The sequence below is a fragment of the Salvelinus alpinus genome, chromosome 17 (assembly GCF_045679555.1).
Source record: "Salvelinus alpinus chromosome 17, SLU_Salpinus.1, whole genome shotgun sequence".
Taxonomy (NCBI): Eukaryota; Metazoa; Chordata; class Actinopteri; order Salmoniformes; family Salmonidae; genus Salvelinus; species Salvelinus alpinus.
Window position 1 is genome coordinate 48,993,303 of NC_092102.1, and position 13,402 is coordinate 49,006,704.

At 45.7% G+C, this 13,402-nt stretch overlaps 1 protein-coding gene across 6 annotated transcripts in view; it reads left to right on the forward strand.

The window, feature by feature from the left end:
* Positions 1-13,402, forward strand: part of LOC139543128 (arginine-glutamic acid dipeptide repeats protein-like) — a 350,494-nt gene that overhangs the window by 281,908 nt on the left and 55,184 nt on the right. The gene's annotated exons all lie outside the window — the stretch shown is intronic.

Below are 13,402 nucleotides of genomic sequence, written 5' to 3' on the forward strand. Positions count from 1 at the left end.
AAGGACATTACCGGAGTTTCATTCAATTAGACAGAAGCTGCAAAAGGAGAGTAGAAAATAAACAGAAGGGACGGACAGAAAAGTCATGTTTGGTGAAATGGTAAAAGATGATGATAGCAGCTATGTTATGTTTGTGAGGCTCTATACAAATTCAACAGTCACAAGACGGACTTCAAATAGGCCTATATGGGATGTCAAGGGATCTGTAATCTACTGTTTGTGATGGGTTAAATGGAAACTGAAATCTGGACATTGACTAACCAGAATAACCTACTGTTTTTTGGCGAACTCCAAAGTCCTCTGATAATATTAGTCCCGTGCGAATCGACATCCCTGTGTTTTGAGAGAAATGTCTTGAGGTTGACAGGTGTTGCTCGCGGTTTGAACAGGAAAAGTCCCATAAGGCGTTGCACAATTGGCCCAGCGTCGTCCGGGTTAGGGTTTGGCCGGGGTAGGCCGTCATTGTAAATAAGAATTTGTTCTTAACTGACTTGCCTAGTGAAATAAAGGTTAAATATAAAACTCTAGTTTTTTTTTAAGAAACTGATGTAATTTTGCACAGAAAATCTTTCCATTTTTTTCCCCTTTTTCCTTAATTGTATTTTCTCCCCAGTCCCTAAACATCTTTGCTCCGCGAAAGATGACAGAGAACTTCACCGACGTCAACTAGATTGAAGCATTCATTCTATCCATTTATGACAGCGTTCATTCTATCCATTTATGACATCGTTCATTCTATCCATTTATGACATCGTTCATTCTATCCATTTATGACATCATTCATTCTATCTATTTATGACATCATTCATTCTATCCATTTATGACATCATTCAATCTATCCATTTATGACAGCATTTATTCCATCCATTTATGACAGCATTCATTCTATCCATTTATGACAGCATTCATTCTATCCATTTATGACAGCATTCATTCTATCCTTTTATGACAGCATTCAGTCTATCCATTTATGACATCATTCAGTCTATCTATTTATGACATCGTTCAGTCTATCCATTTATGACAGCGTTCATTCTATCCATTTATGACAGCGTTCATTCCATCCATTTATGACAGCGTTCATTCCATCCATTTATGACAGCGTTCATTCCATCCATTTATGACAGCGTTCATTCTATCCATTTATGACAGCATTCATTCTATCCATTTATGACAGCATTCATTACATCCATTTATGACAGCGTTCATTCTATTCATTTATGACATTATTCTCTTGAGCAATGGTTTGTTTAGTCTTCTAGGGCAACATATAATGACAGAAGAGAAGCTGCATGGATCTAATTATAGACATGTTGACTAACAAATAGCCTACCAAAATGTTGGAAATTACAAGCAGAAACATATCTAAAAAATCAGGCAAAAAGTCCTGCACCCTGTCAAAGAATCGTTCTGCCGTCTTTGACTGTAGCCTACAGTGCAGTTTCTATATTAGCGGGTTGGGTACGGGCCTCCAGGTTTTCACTTTATCACATGTAGTCGGCCGGTTGCGGATGGGTTTGTTAGCAATTGCGGGTGAACAAACGTGACCAGTGCACTACTAACGTGTATGGCATTGTGTGGGCCGAGTGGTTTGCTGATGACAACGTTGTGAACAGAGTGCCCCCATGGTGGCTGTCGGGTTATGTTATGGGCAGGTAGAGGCTACAGACAACGAACACAATTGCATTTTATCGATGGCAATTTGAATACACAGATACACCGTGACGAGATCCTGAGGCCCATTGTCGTGCCATTCATCCACCGCCATCACCTCATGTTTCAGCATGATAATGCACGGCCCCATGTCACAAGGATCTGCACACAATTCCTGGAAGGTGAAAATGTCCCAGTTCTTCCATGGCCTGCATACTAACCAGACATGTCACCCATTGAGCATGTTTGGGATGCTCTGGGTCAACATGTACAACAGCGTGTTCCAGTTCCCGCCAATATCCAGTAACTCCACACAGCCATTGATGAGGAGAGGGACAAGATTCCACAGTCTGATCAATCTGATCAACTCTATGTGAAAGAGATGTGTCACGCTGCATGAGGCAAATGGTGGTCACACCAGATACTGACTGGTTTTCTGATCGACGGCCCTACCTTTTTTTGTTTTGCTATCTGTGATCAACAGATGCATATCTGTATTCCCAGTCATGTGAAATCCATAAAAATAGGGCTTAATGAATATTTAAATTTACTGATTTCATTGTGAACTGTTACTCAGTAAAATCTTTGAAATTGTTTTATTTTGCATTTATGTTGATCTGTTATATTTTTGTTCAGTATAGTAACTGTTGTCAGGAAGGAATGTCCTGACTGGCTTCTATAGAAGGAGTAAGAAATACAGTATTAGCTAAACTAGTAGCATCTGTAGGTATACTGAACAACACTAACGTTCTGTTGGAATATCTGTTTCTCTCTACGGTGAAACTTATGTTGAGAAATGTTTTTATTTTCAAATGTTTGTAGCATAGCTGAGGTTCTTGTTTAAACATGTAGGCAATCTACGGAGAGGATGTTGGGGTGTCTTGTGTCACCATGGAGAGGCTGTTGGGGTGTCTTGTGTCACCATGGAGAGGATGTGGGGTGTCTTGTGTCACCATGGAGAGGATGTGGGGTGTCTTGTCACCATGGAGAGGATGTGGGGTGTCTTGTCACCATGGAGAGGATGTGGGGTGTCTTGTGTCACCATGGAGAGGATGTGGGGTGTCTTGTCACCATGGAGAGGATGTGTGGTGTCTTGTCACCATGGAGAGGATGTGTGGTGTCTTGTCACCATGGAGAGGATGTGGGGTGTCTTGTCACCATGGAGAGGATGTGGGGTGTCTTGTCACCATGGAGAGGATGTGGGGTGTCTTGTCACCATGGAGAGGATGTGTGGTGTCTTGTGTCACCATGGAGAGGATGTGGGGTGTCTTGTGTCACCATGGAGAGGATGTGGGGTGTCTTGTCACCATGGAGAGGATGTGGGGTGTCTTGTGTCACCATGGAGAGGATGTGGGGTGTCTTGTCACCATGGAGAGGATGTGGGGTGTCTTGTCACCATGGAGAGGATGTGGGGTGTCTTGTGTCACCATGGAGAGGATGTGTGGTGTCTTGTGTCACCATGGAGAGGATGTGTGGTGTCTTGTGTCACCATGGAGAGGCTGTGTGTGTGTGTATCCTCTATGTGTGTGTGTCCTCTGTGTTTGTGTGTGTGTGTCCTCTATGTGTGTGTGTGTGTCCTCTGTGTTTGTGTGTGTGTGTATGTTTGTGTGTCTCCTCTGTGTGTGTATAACCAGCATGATCTTCACCCGTTTCATAGCTTCATAACAATCAGCTCTGAAGCAGGAAGTACGAACACATTACAATGACCTTTATAGCTGTTTGCTCTCCCTCTCCTCCTCCCTTTCTATCGCTCCTCTCCTCTAATGCCACACAATAGAGTACTGTTAAACGCAGCGGAGGGGGGGGGGGGGACTGGGTGAAAGCGCCAGCCTCTCTCTGGAACACTCCGACAGAGAGAGAACCCTGTTGTTTCAGCACACACAGCCGGCTGGTGATTTGGTAGCTAGTCTGCTTCCCACCCTGCCTCCGCCTCCCCTATCCTCCCCCTCTCCTTCTCTCCTTCTCTTTTCTCTTGCTCTCTCTTTGGCTCACTCAGCTCGGCCCCTCCTCCCCCACTGCGTTGCCTAGCAACAGCGGTCTGGAGCAATGGGAGCAGGGGCGGAGAGAGAGAGAGAGAGAAGAGATGAGGGGGAGGGAACAGGGCCAAGCAGAGCGGAGCAAAGCGATTGGTGGAGCAGATTGGTGTATGATTTATTAGCCGGGGCTGGAGAGGCAGGAGAGATGGAATGAAGGAAGGAGGGAGGAAGAGAGAGAGAGATGGAGGAAGAGAGCGGAGAGCCCAGGCGGCAGCTGAAATGGAGCCTTTAACCGGAGCCGACATGTAGAGGGGGGGAAAGGAGGGAGGCAGGCAGAGAGATGGAAAGGAAGGAGTGGGGAGGGAGGATTAGAGGAGTGAAGTGGGGAGGAGGAGGAGGAGGAGGAGTGTGTGTGTGTAGTACACAGTCAGCCGTCTGAACAGATCAGCCAACTGAGCAATATATCTCCAGGCAGCCAGGCTGTGTGAACAAGACATTAGTGGGGATAAGATAAGTGGGTGATATGATTGGGACTGGGGGGAGGGGCTGCTGCTGTGGGGTGATGGGTGTTAATTGTCCCCCCCCCCACCATGACATCGTGGAGGGGACTCTGGATCTATCTCCGTCCGTCTGTACGTTAGTCACACGAGATTTCTCAAGACCGCAAGATTGGGATGATTTTGACGAAGCTTCTGTAAATGATGCATCTTGCAATAGAGACCGGGCGTTTACAAAATGACACTGATTGGCCCAAGGCGGGAGCTATGGTAATTAACTAAAATGTATTAGCCACATGCAATATCTCAATTGGCCCAAGGGGGGCGCTGCATCATTTGTGGGGGACGACATGTTTACCGTTGCCTCGTTGAGGTTCGTCACAAGCAGGGCCGGAGCCCATACACCCCAGGAAATGAAGTACTGCTTTACGTCACTGACGCCGCTTTACGTCACTGACGCCGCTTTACGTCACTGACGCCGCTTTACGTCACTGATGCCGCTTTACATGCCGCTTTACGTCACTGATGCCGCTTTGCTTCACTGACGCCGCTTCACGTCACTGACGCCGCTTTACGTCACTGACGCCGCTTTACGTCACTGACGCCGCTTTACGTCACTGACGCTGCTTTACGTCACTGACGCCGCTTTACGTCGCTGATGCCGCTTTGCTTCACTGACGCCGCTTTGCTTCACTGACGCCGCTTTGCTTCACTGACGCCGCTTTGCTTCACTGACGCCGCTTTGCTTCACTCATGCCGCTTTACATGCCGCTTCACGTCACTGATGCCGCTTTACATGCCGCTTTACATGCCGCTTTACGTCACTGATGCCGCTTTGCTTCACTGACGCCGCTTTACGTCACTGACACCGCTTTACGTCACTGACACTGCTTTACGTCACTGACGCTGCTTTACGTCACTGACGCTGCTTTACGTCACTGACGCTGCTTTACGTCACTGACGCTGCTTTACGTCACTGACGCTGCTTTACGTCACTGATGCCGCTTTACATGCCGCTTTACATGCCGCTTTACGTCACTGATGCCGCTTTGCTTCACTGACGCCGCTTTACGTCACTGACACCGCTTTACGTCACTGACGCCGCTTTACGTCACTGACGCTGCTTTACGTCACTGACGCTGCTTTACGTCACTGACACCGCTTTACGTCACTGACACCGCTTTACGTCACTGACGCCGCTTTACGTCACTGACGCTGCTTTACGTCACTGACGCTGCTTTACGTCACTGACGCTGCTTTACGTCACTGACGCTGCTTTACGTCACTGACACTGCTTTACGTCGCTGATGCCGCTTTACGTCGCTGATGCCGCTTTGCTTCGCTGATGCCGCTTTGCTTCACTGACGCCGCTTTGCTTCACTGACGCCGCTTTGCTTCACTGACGCCGCTTTACGTCACTCATGCCGCTTTACATGCCGCTTCACGTCACTGATGTCGCTTTACGTCGCTGATGCCGCTTTACGTCGCTGATGCCGCTTTACGTCGCTGATGCCGCTTTACGTCGCTGATGCCGCTTTACGTCGCTGATGCCGCTTTACGTCGCTGATGCCGCTTTACGTCGCTGACTCCGCTTTACGTCGCTGACGCCGCTTTACGTCGCTGACGCCGCTTTACGTCGCTGACGCCGCTTTACGTCGCTGACGCCGCTTTACGTCGCTGACGCCGCTTTACGTCGCTGATGCCGCTTTACGACACTCACGCCGCTTTACATGCCGCTTCACGTCGCTGATGCCGCTTTACGTCGCTGACGCCGCTTTACGTCGCTGACGCCGCTTCACGTCGCTGACGCCGCTTTACGTCGCTGACGCCGCTTTACGTCGCTGACGCCGCTTTACGTCGCTGACGCCCCTTTACGTCGCTGACGCCGCTTTACGTCGCTGACGCCGCTTTACGTCACAAGCATTACATACGTCATGTTAAATAAATCACACACTAACTGGAACTGTACAGCAGTCAACCAACAGTCTCTCTTCCTGGACCGGCTTTCTGGCTTTCTGCAGTTTAACTTCCCAAAATGTTTTTCACTGCAGTTGCGATTAGGTGAAGACACTAAGGCTGTCCCCAACAAAAAAATAATTATAATCTTGGTCGATTTGGTCGAAATGTTAAAACGTGTATTTTCTCCATATATAGACGCAACCTAATGTGTTTTAATAATATCAACTATATATTCATTGAGCTTGTCTGATGCTTTAAGCTCAATGTTTGCTGAACTAAGACACACATGACTCGAGGTAGCCAGAGATGAAGAGACGACCGTCGTCCAGCCGCTCCTGCAGGCTTTCTCAGATTCTGCCGTTACTCTCCTGAAGTTGCCGGTAATAGGCTACATGAGGAGTCTGCAACCTTTCTCATGTGTAAATGACCATTTATCTGGCCTTTTCTACCAATCTGCCGGTAATAGGCTACATGAGGAGTCTGCAACCTTTCTCATGTGTAAATGACCATTTATCTGGCCTTTTCTACCAATCTGCCGGTAATAGGCTACATGAGGAGTCTGCAACCTTTCTCATGTGTAAATGACCATTTATCTGGCCTTTTCTACCAATCTGCAGGTAATAGGCTACATGAGGAGTCTGCAACCTTTCTCATGTGTAAATGACCATTTATCTGGCCTTTTCTACCAATCTGCCGGTAATAGGCTACATGAGGAGTCTGCAACCTTTCTCATGTGTAAATGACCATTTATCTGGCCTTTTCTACCAATCTGCCGGTAATAGGCTACATGAGGAGTCTGCAACCTTTCTCATGTGTAAATGACCATTTATCTGGCCATTTCTACCAATCTGCGTGTGTCAGTTATGGTTTTCATTTTGTACATTTTTTCCTGTAAGTTTCATTTCATTTATAAGACATTTTTGTATCTCAATCTATAATTCTATCTAAATTAAAAAGAATACAAACCTAAAAAGCAACTTCTATTGACATTAACATCTATGTAAAAAAAAAAAAGAAAAAAAAAGGCTAAAAGCCAACAAACAAAAACATTGCATCCTGCAGGTTCTAATATCCCGATGTTTTGTTTATTTTTTAAATCCTATAAATCACATTGGCTGCGCATGGCCTGTCTGCAACGAACTTAAAACATTGTATCAACTGTTTAACTTGGATCTGGCTCAAAGCTCTCACGAGCAAACTTACAACATTGTATAACATATTCTGGGCCTTCAGCGTTTCCTGTCCCCGTGAGCTCAGGACAGACACAGCTGTAGGCTATTTGATCAAAAGATAAGAAGCAATCAGGTTGGTCTATTTTATGACGTTTCCACTGGATCAGAGCACAACATTTTCCCCCTTTCACGCTGAGTGGTTATCGAAAGAGTTGGAAAGATTTTTCTAATACATTGAGGAACTATTGTCATTCTCAATGGATGTAAAAACAGACTTTTGTTTGCTTGCTGTTTGAGGTGAAGAAAACATTCCTTTGAGAAGCTTCACAGGTCATTAGTGGTGGTGCGTTCGGCCAATCAGAAATACTATCAGATCCCCAAATGGGGGATTTTCACGCAGGCCAGGTAGTCTATAGGCCTACTTCTATGTGTAATCAGGCCAGGTAGCCTATAGACCTACTTCTATGTGTAATCAGGCCAGGTAGTCTATAGACCTACTTCTATGTGTAATCAGGCCAGGTAGTCTATAGACCTACTTCTATGTGTAATCAGGCCAGGTAGTCTATAGACCTACTTCTATGTGTAATCAGGCCAGGTAGTCTATAGACCTACTTCTATGTGTAATCAGGTAGTCTATAGGTCTACTTCTATGTGTAATCAGGCCAGGTAGTCTATAGACCTACTTCTATGTGTAATCAGGCCAGGTAGTCTATAGATCTACTTCTATGTGTAATCAGGCCAGGTAGTCTATAGACCTACTTCTATGTGTAATCAGGCCAGGTAGTCTATAGATCTACTTCTATGTGTAATCAGGCCAGGTAGTCTATAGACCTACTTCTATGTGTAATCAGGGCCAGGTAGTCTATAGATCTACTTCTATGTGTAATCAGGGCCAGGTAGCCTATAGACCTACTTCTATGTGTAATCAGGCCAGGTAGTCTATAGACCTACTTCTATGTGTAATCAGGTAGTCTATAGACCTACTTCTATGTGTAATCAGGTAGTCTATAGACCTACTTCTATGTGTAATCAGGTAGCCTATAGACCTACTTCTATGTGTAATCAGGTAGCCTATAGGCCGTGGAGCTTCTCAAAGTAATGTTTTCTTCACCTCAAACAGCAAGTTATAGGAATTAACGGTAAATGTATTACCCCTCATAGCCTGGTTCCTCTCTAGGTTTCTTCCTAGGTTTTGGCCTTTCTAGGGAGTTTTTCCTAGCCACCGTGCTTCTACACCTGCATTGCTTGCTGTTTAGGGGTTTTAGGCTGGGTTTCTGTACAGCACTTTGAGATATCAGCTGATGTACGAAGGGCTTTATAAATAGATTTGATTAAATGTACTACTGGTGATATATAATGGAGAATTGATAGACACTAACAATCAAACGCAGATAATTCACACAATTGAAGTTATGAAACAATGAATGTGCGCAAATTGGCAGGAGAGAGACCATTCTGGTGAGAGGCATTATGTGTCTTACCCACACCCCCCTTCTTCTTGGACTGTGTGGTCCCCAAGGCCTCCGCAATGGATTAGTCTCGACCTCCACAATGATTAGTTCACTGGGGTGGGTTTGGGCACACCTATTCAAAGGGTTTTTCTTTATTTAATTATTTACATTTATTTTTTTATTTTTTTTCATTTAACACTTTTTTGGTTACTACATGATTCCATATGTGTTATTTCATAGTTTCGATGTCTTCACTATTATTCTACAATGTAGAAAATAGTAAAAAAATAAATAAAGGAAAACCCTTCGAATGAGTAGGTGTGTCCAAACTTTTGACTGGTACTGTCAAAGGCTGACCAACAGCCTATTGACCAGTCGACTAAATGGAGTCAGCCCTAAAAGACACAATGTATAGAAGTATTTTGTTAAACAGTTTTTTTTGTTTGTCTTTTTGCCCATCAGGGCTTACATGTCTCATTTACAAAATCACATTTTTGGAGCAAATTTAGCTGAAATAGTGAAATGGATCCATCATTTATCATACCATATTGATTTAACATGGTCATCTCTTTCATCTATCAGGTTGTATTTTAGTATATCCAGAGTGTACCTGAGATTATGGGGAGATCCCAGTGTAGGAAATGAGAGGGGATCACCCACACACACACAGAACAGGATTGTTCCTCTCTCTGTCTCTCTCTCTCTCTCTGTGTATCTCTCTCTCTCTGTCTCTCTGTCTCTCTCTCTCTCTGTCTCTCTGCGTCTCTCTCTCTCTCTGTCTCTCTCTCTGTCTCTCTCTCTCTCTGTCTCTCTGCCTCTCTCTCTCTGTCTCTCTCTCTGTCTCTCTCTCTGTCTCTCTCTCTGTCTCTCTGTCTCTCTCTCTCGTTGTAGCTGGCTCCATCTGCTGGCTAATCAACTGCCTCACTTCCACACTCATAATGCTAATCATCTAGCTGGACAGTCAGCCCCATCTCTGATAGATGTTAGTCTTCCACAGAACATTTAAAGCTGTCCTCCTCTACTCTCCGATAAGGACTATTGTCTGTGGTAGGTTAGCTACTAACAGAAAAAGAGCTTGTAATTAATTGGCTATATTTTGTAATGATTATGTTTTACTCGGATGGCATGTCCTCAAAGGCAGTGGTTCCAACCTTTTTCCATTCTGTGAAACACCTTCAAAAGCGCTTGAGGTCCACAATTTTTTTTTAAACATATCTTGGCGGTCAAATGTAGTCCATTTTAGCAGTGAAATATAATAAATGAAAGGCCTGTTATAAACAATTTGCTTTGTTAAAAGTGGAGCGTTCAGTTCAGGCTATTACACAGTGTTCAGCGGTCAGGTTATTACACAGTGTTCACCGCAGCGGTCAGGTTATTACAGTGTTCACCGCAGCGGTCAGGTTATTACACAGTGTTCACTGCAGCGGTGAGGTTATTACACAGTGTTCACCGCAGCGGTCAGGTTATTACACAGTGTTCACCGCAGCGGTCAGGTTATTACACAGTGTTCACCGCAGCGGTCAGGTTATTACACAGTGTTCACCAGAGCGGTCAGGTTATTACACAGTGTTCACCGCAGCGGTGAGGTTATTACACAGTGTTCACCGCAGCGGTCAGGTTATTACACAGTGTTCACCAGAGCGGTCCGGTTATTACACAGTGTTCACCAGAGCGGTCAGGTTATTACACAGTGGTCACCAGAGCGGTCAGGTTATTACACAGTGTTCACCAGAGCGGTCAGGTTATTACACAGTGTTCACCAGAGCGGTCAGGTTATTACACAGTGTTCACCGCAGCGGTCCGGTTATTACACAGTGTTCACCGCGGCGGTCAGGTTATTACACAGTGTTCACCGCAGCGGTCAGGTTATTACACAGTGTTCACCAGAGCGGTCAGGTTATTACAGTGTTCACCGCGGCGGTCAGGTTATTACAGTGTTCACCAGAGCGGTCAGGTTATTACACAGTGTTCACCAGAGCGGTCCGGTTATTACACAGTGTTCACCGCGGCGGTCAGGTTATTACACAGTGTTCACCGCAGCGGTCAGGTTATTACACAGTGTTCACCGCAGCGGTCAGGTTATTACACAGTGTTCACCAGAGCGGTCCGGTTATTACACAGTGTTCACCACAGCGGTCAGGTTATTACACAGTGTTCACCACAGCGGTCAGGTTATTACACAGTGTTCACCGCAGCGGTCAGGTTATTACACAGTGTTCACCACAGCGGTCAGGTTATTACACAGTGTTCACCACAGCGGTCAGGTTATTACACAGTGTTCACCGCAGCAGTCAGGTTAGTACACAGTGTTCACCGCAGCAGTCAGGTTAGTACACAGTGTTCACCGCAGCAGTCAGGTTATTACACAGTGTTCACCGCAGCGGTCAGGTTATTACACAGTGTTCACCGCAGCGGTCAGGTTATTACACAGTGTTCACCACAGCGGTCAGGTTATTACACAGTGTTCACCGCAGCAGTCAGGTTAGTACACAGTGTTCACCACAGCGGTCAGGTTATTACACAGTGTTCACCGCAGCGGTCAGGTTAGTACACAGTGTTCACCACAGCGGTCAGGTTATTACACAGTGTTCACCACAGCGGTCAGGTTATTACACAGTGTTCACCACAGCGGTCAGGTCATTACACAGTGTTCACCGCAGCGGTCAGGTTATTACACAGTGTTCACCACAGCGGTCAGGTTATTACACAGTGTTCACCACAGCGGTCAGGTTATTACACAGTGTTCACCGCGGCGGTCAGGTTATTACAGTGTTCACCAGAGCTGTCAGGTTATTACACAGTGTTCACCGCAGCGGTCAGGTTATTACAGTGTTCACCAGAGCGGTCCGGTTATTACATAGTCCATGTCTGGTTTTACCTCTCACTTGTCTCCTTGTTACTGTGGCCAACACATTTCTCCACACATTGTCCCTGCCTTCCTCCCTCTTGCTCCTAGCCTGTCCTGTATGTGTTGACCCCAAATACCGGAATATATTTAAAGAAGGGCTGTAAGCTTTAACGGTAGGCAGTGGCTGGGAAGTTATGATGTGGTCAGTGTAGCTACATGCATGTAATGTGGAGGCTAGAGAACCCATAAAACCAGCTTTAGCTGTCCTCACATCACAACAGGCTAGAGGGAGCTGAGTAGAAACCCGGGCCGTGCCAGGGGAGGAACCCGGGCCGTGGCTGAGTAGAAACCCGGGCCGTGCCAGGGGAGAAACCCGGGCCGTGGCTGAGTAGAAACCCGGGCCGTGCCAGGGGAGAAACCCGGGCCGTGGCTGAGTAGAAACCCGGGCCGTGGCTGAGTAGAAACCCGGGCCGTGGCTGAGTAGAAACCCGGGCCGTGCCAGGGGAGGAACCCGGGCCGTGTCAGATTGCAGCAGCATGCGTCAGAGCAGGGCTCCATTCCACTGGGCTCCGGCTCCGATTAACGTTTTTCAGTTGACTGCCACCGACCAGAGGCTCTCTAGGGCTCCACTCAGTCATGTACACTGAACAAAAATATAAACCCAACCATTTCAACGATGTTACTGACTTAAAGTTCATATAAGGAAATCAGTCAATTGAAAAATGTATTAGTTCCTAATCAATGGCTAGGGCATAGGCCCATCCTATTCGGGGCCAGGCCCGGCCAATCAGAAAGGGCTTTATTACAGACGACAATTGTTAAAACATCATATGAAAATTTTGTTCTCTGTTTCCTGATTGTAAGATTGCACCCCCCAGATCCCAGAATTTTCTTTTAAAATTGAGATTGATTAAACATGCCAGCAATAGCTGTTCAAATCGTTTAAACATACAAACTCAGCATTTGAACTGTAACCCAGAAGTAGTGGCTGGTTTCAGACATTTTCGCCTGGTGAAGAAGCAGGATGTGGAGGTTCTGGGCTGGCGTGGTTGCATATGTGGTCTGTTGTTGTGAGACCGGTTGGGCATACTGCCAAATTCTGGTGGAGAAATTAACATTCAATTATCTGGCAACAGCACTCGTACACATTCCTGCAGTAAGCATGCCAATTGCACGCTCCCTCAAAACTTGAGACATCTGTGGCATTGTGTTGTGGGACAAAACTGCACATTTTTAGAGGGGCCTATTATTGTCCCCCAGCACAAGGTGCACCTGTGTAATGATCATGGAGTTGAATCAGCTTCTTGATATGCCACACCTGTCAGGTGGATGGATTATCTTGGCAAAGGAGAAATGCTCACTAACAGGGATGTAAACAAATATGTGAACAACATTTTAGAGAAATAGGTTTTTGTACATATGGAACATTTCTGGGATCTTTTATTTAAGCTCATATTTAAGCTCGTTTTATATTTTGTTCAATGTATATATAAACCCTGGATGACTGACGGGGCATTGTATTGAAGTCACTGGGCAGCCATCTTGGTACTCCTCCTCCATTGTAAAAAATATATATATATATTTTAGTTTAACGGATTTAATCTATTAGACTCCTTAATGCATACTTTTAAATTATATTATGTGAGCTAGAATAGTAATGTTACTGACCCCAATACAACAAAATACTTAAATATATGTAATTTTGTCCTTGAAATACTGTGGAATTCCCTTCATTCCTATGAAGGGCTGTTCTTACTGGGGAGTACCAATATGACCGACCCGGTGGCTTCATAGCCTCTCAATGGCAAATGCATAGCGTCAACAATCCAGAGTTTATATACATCAT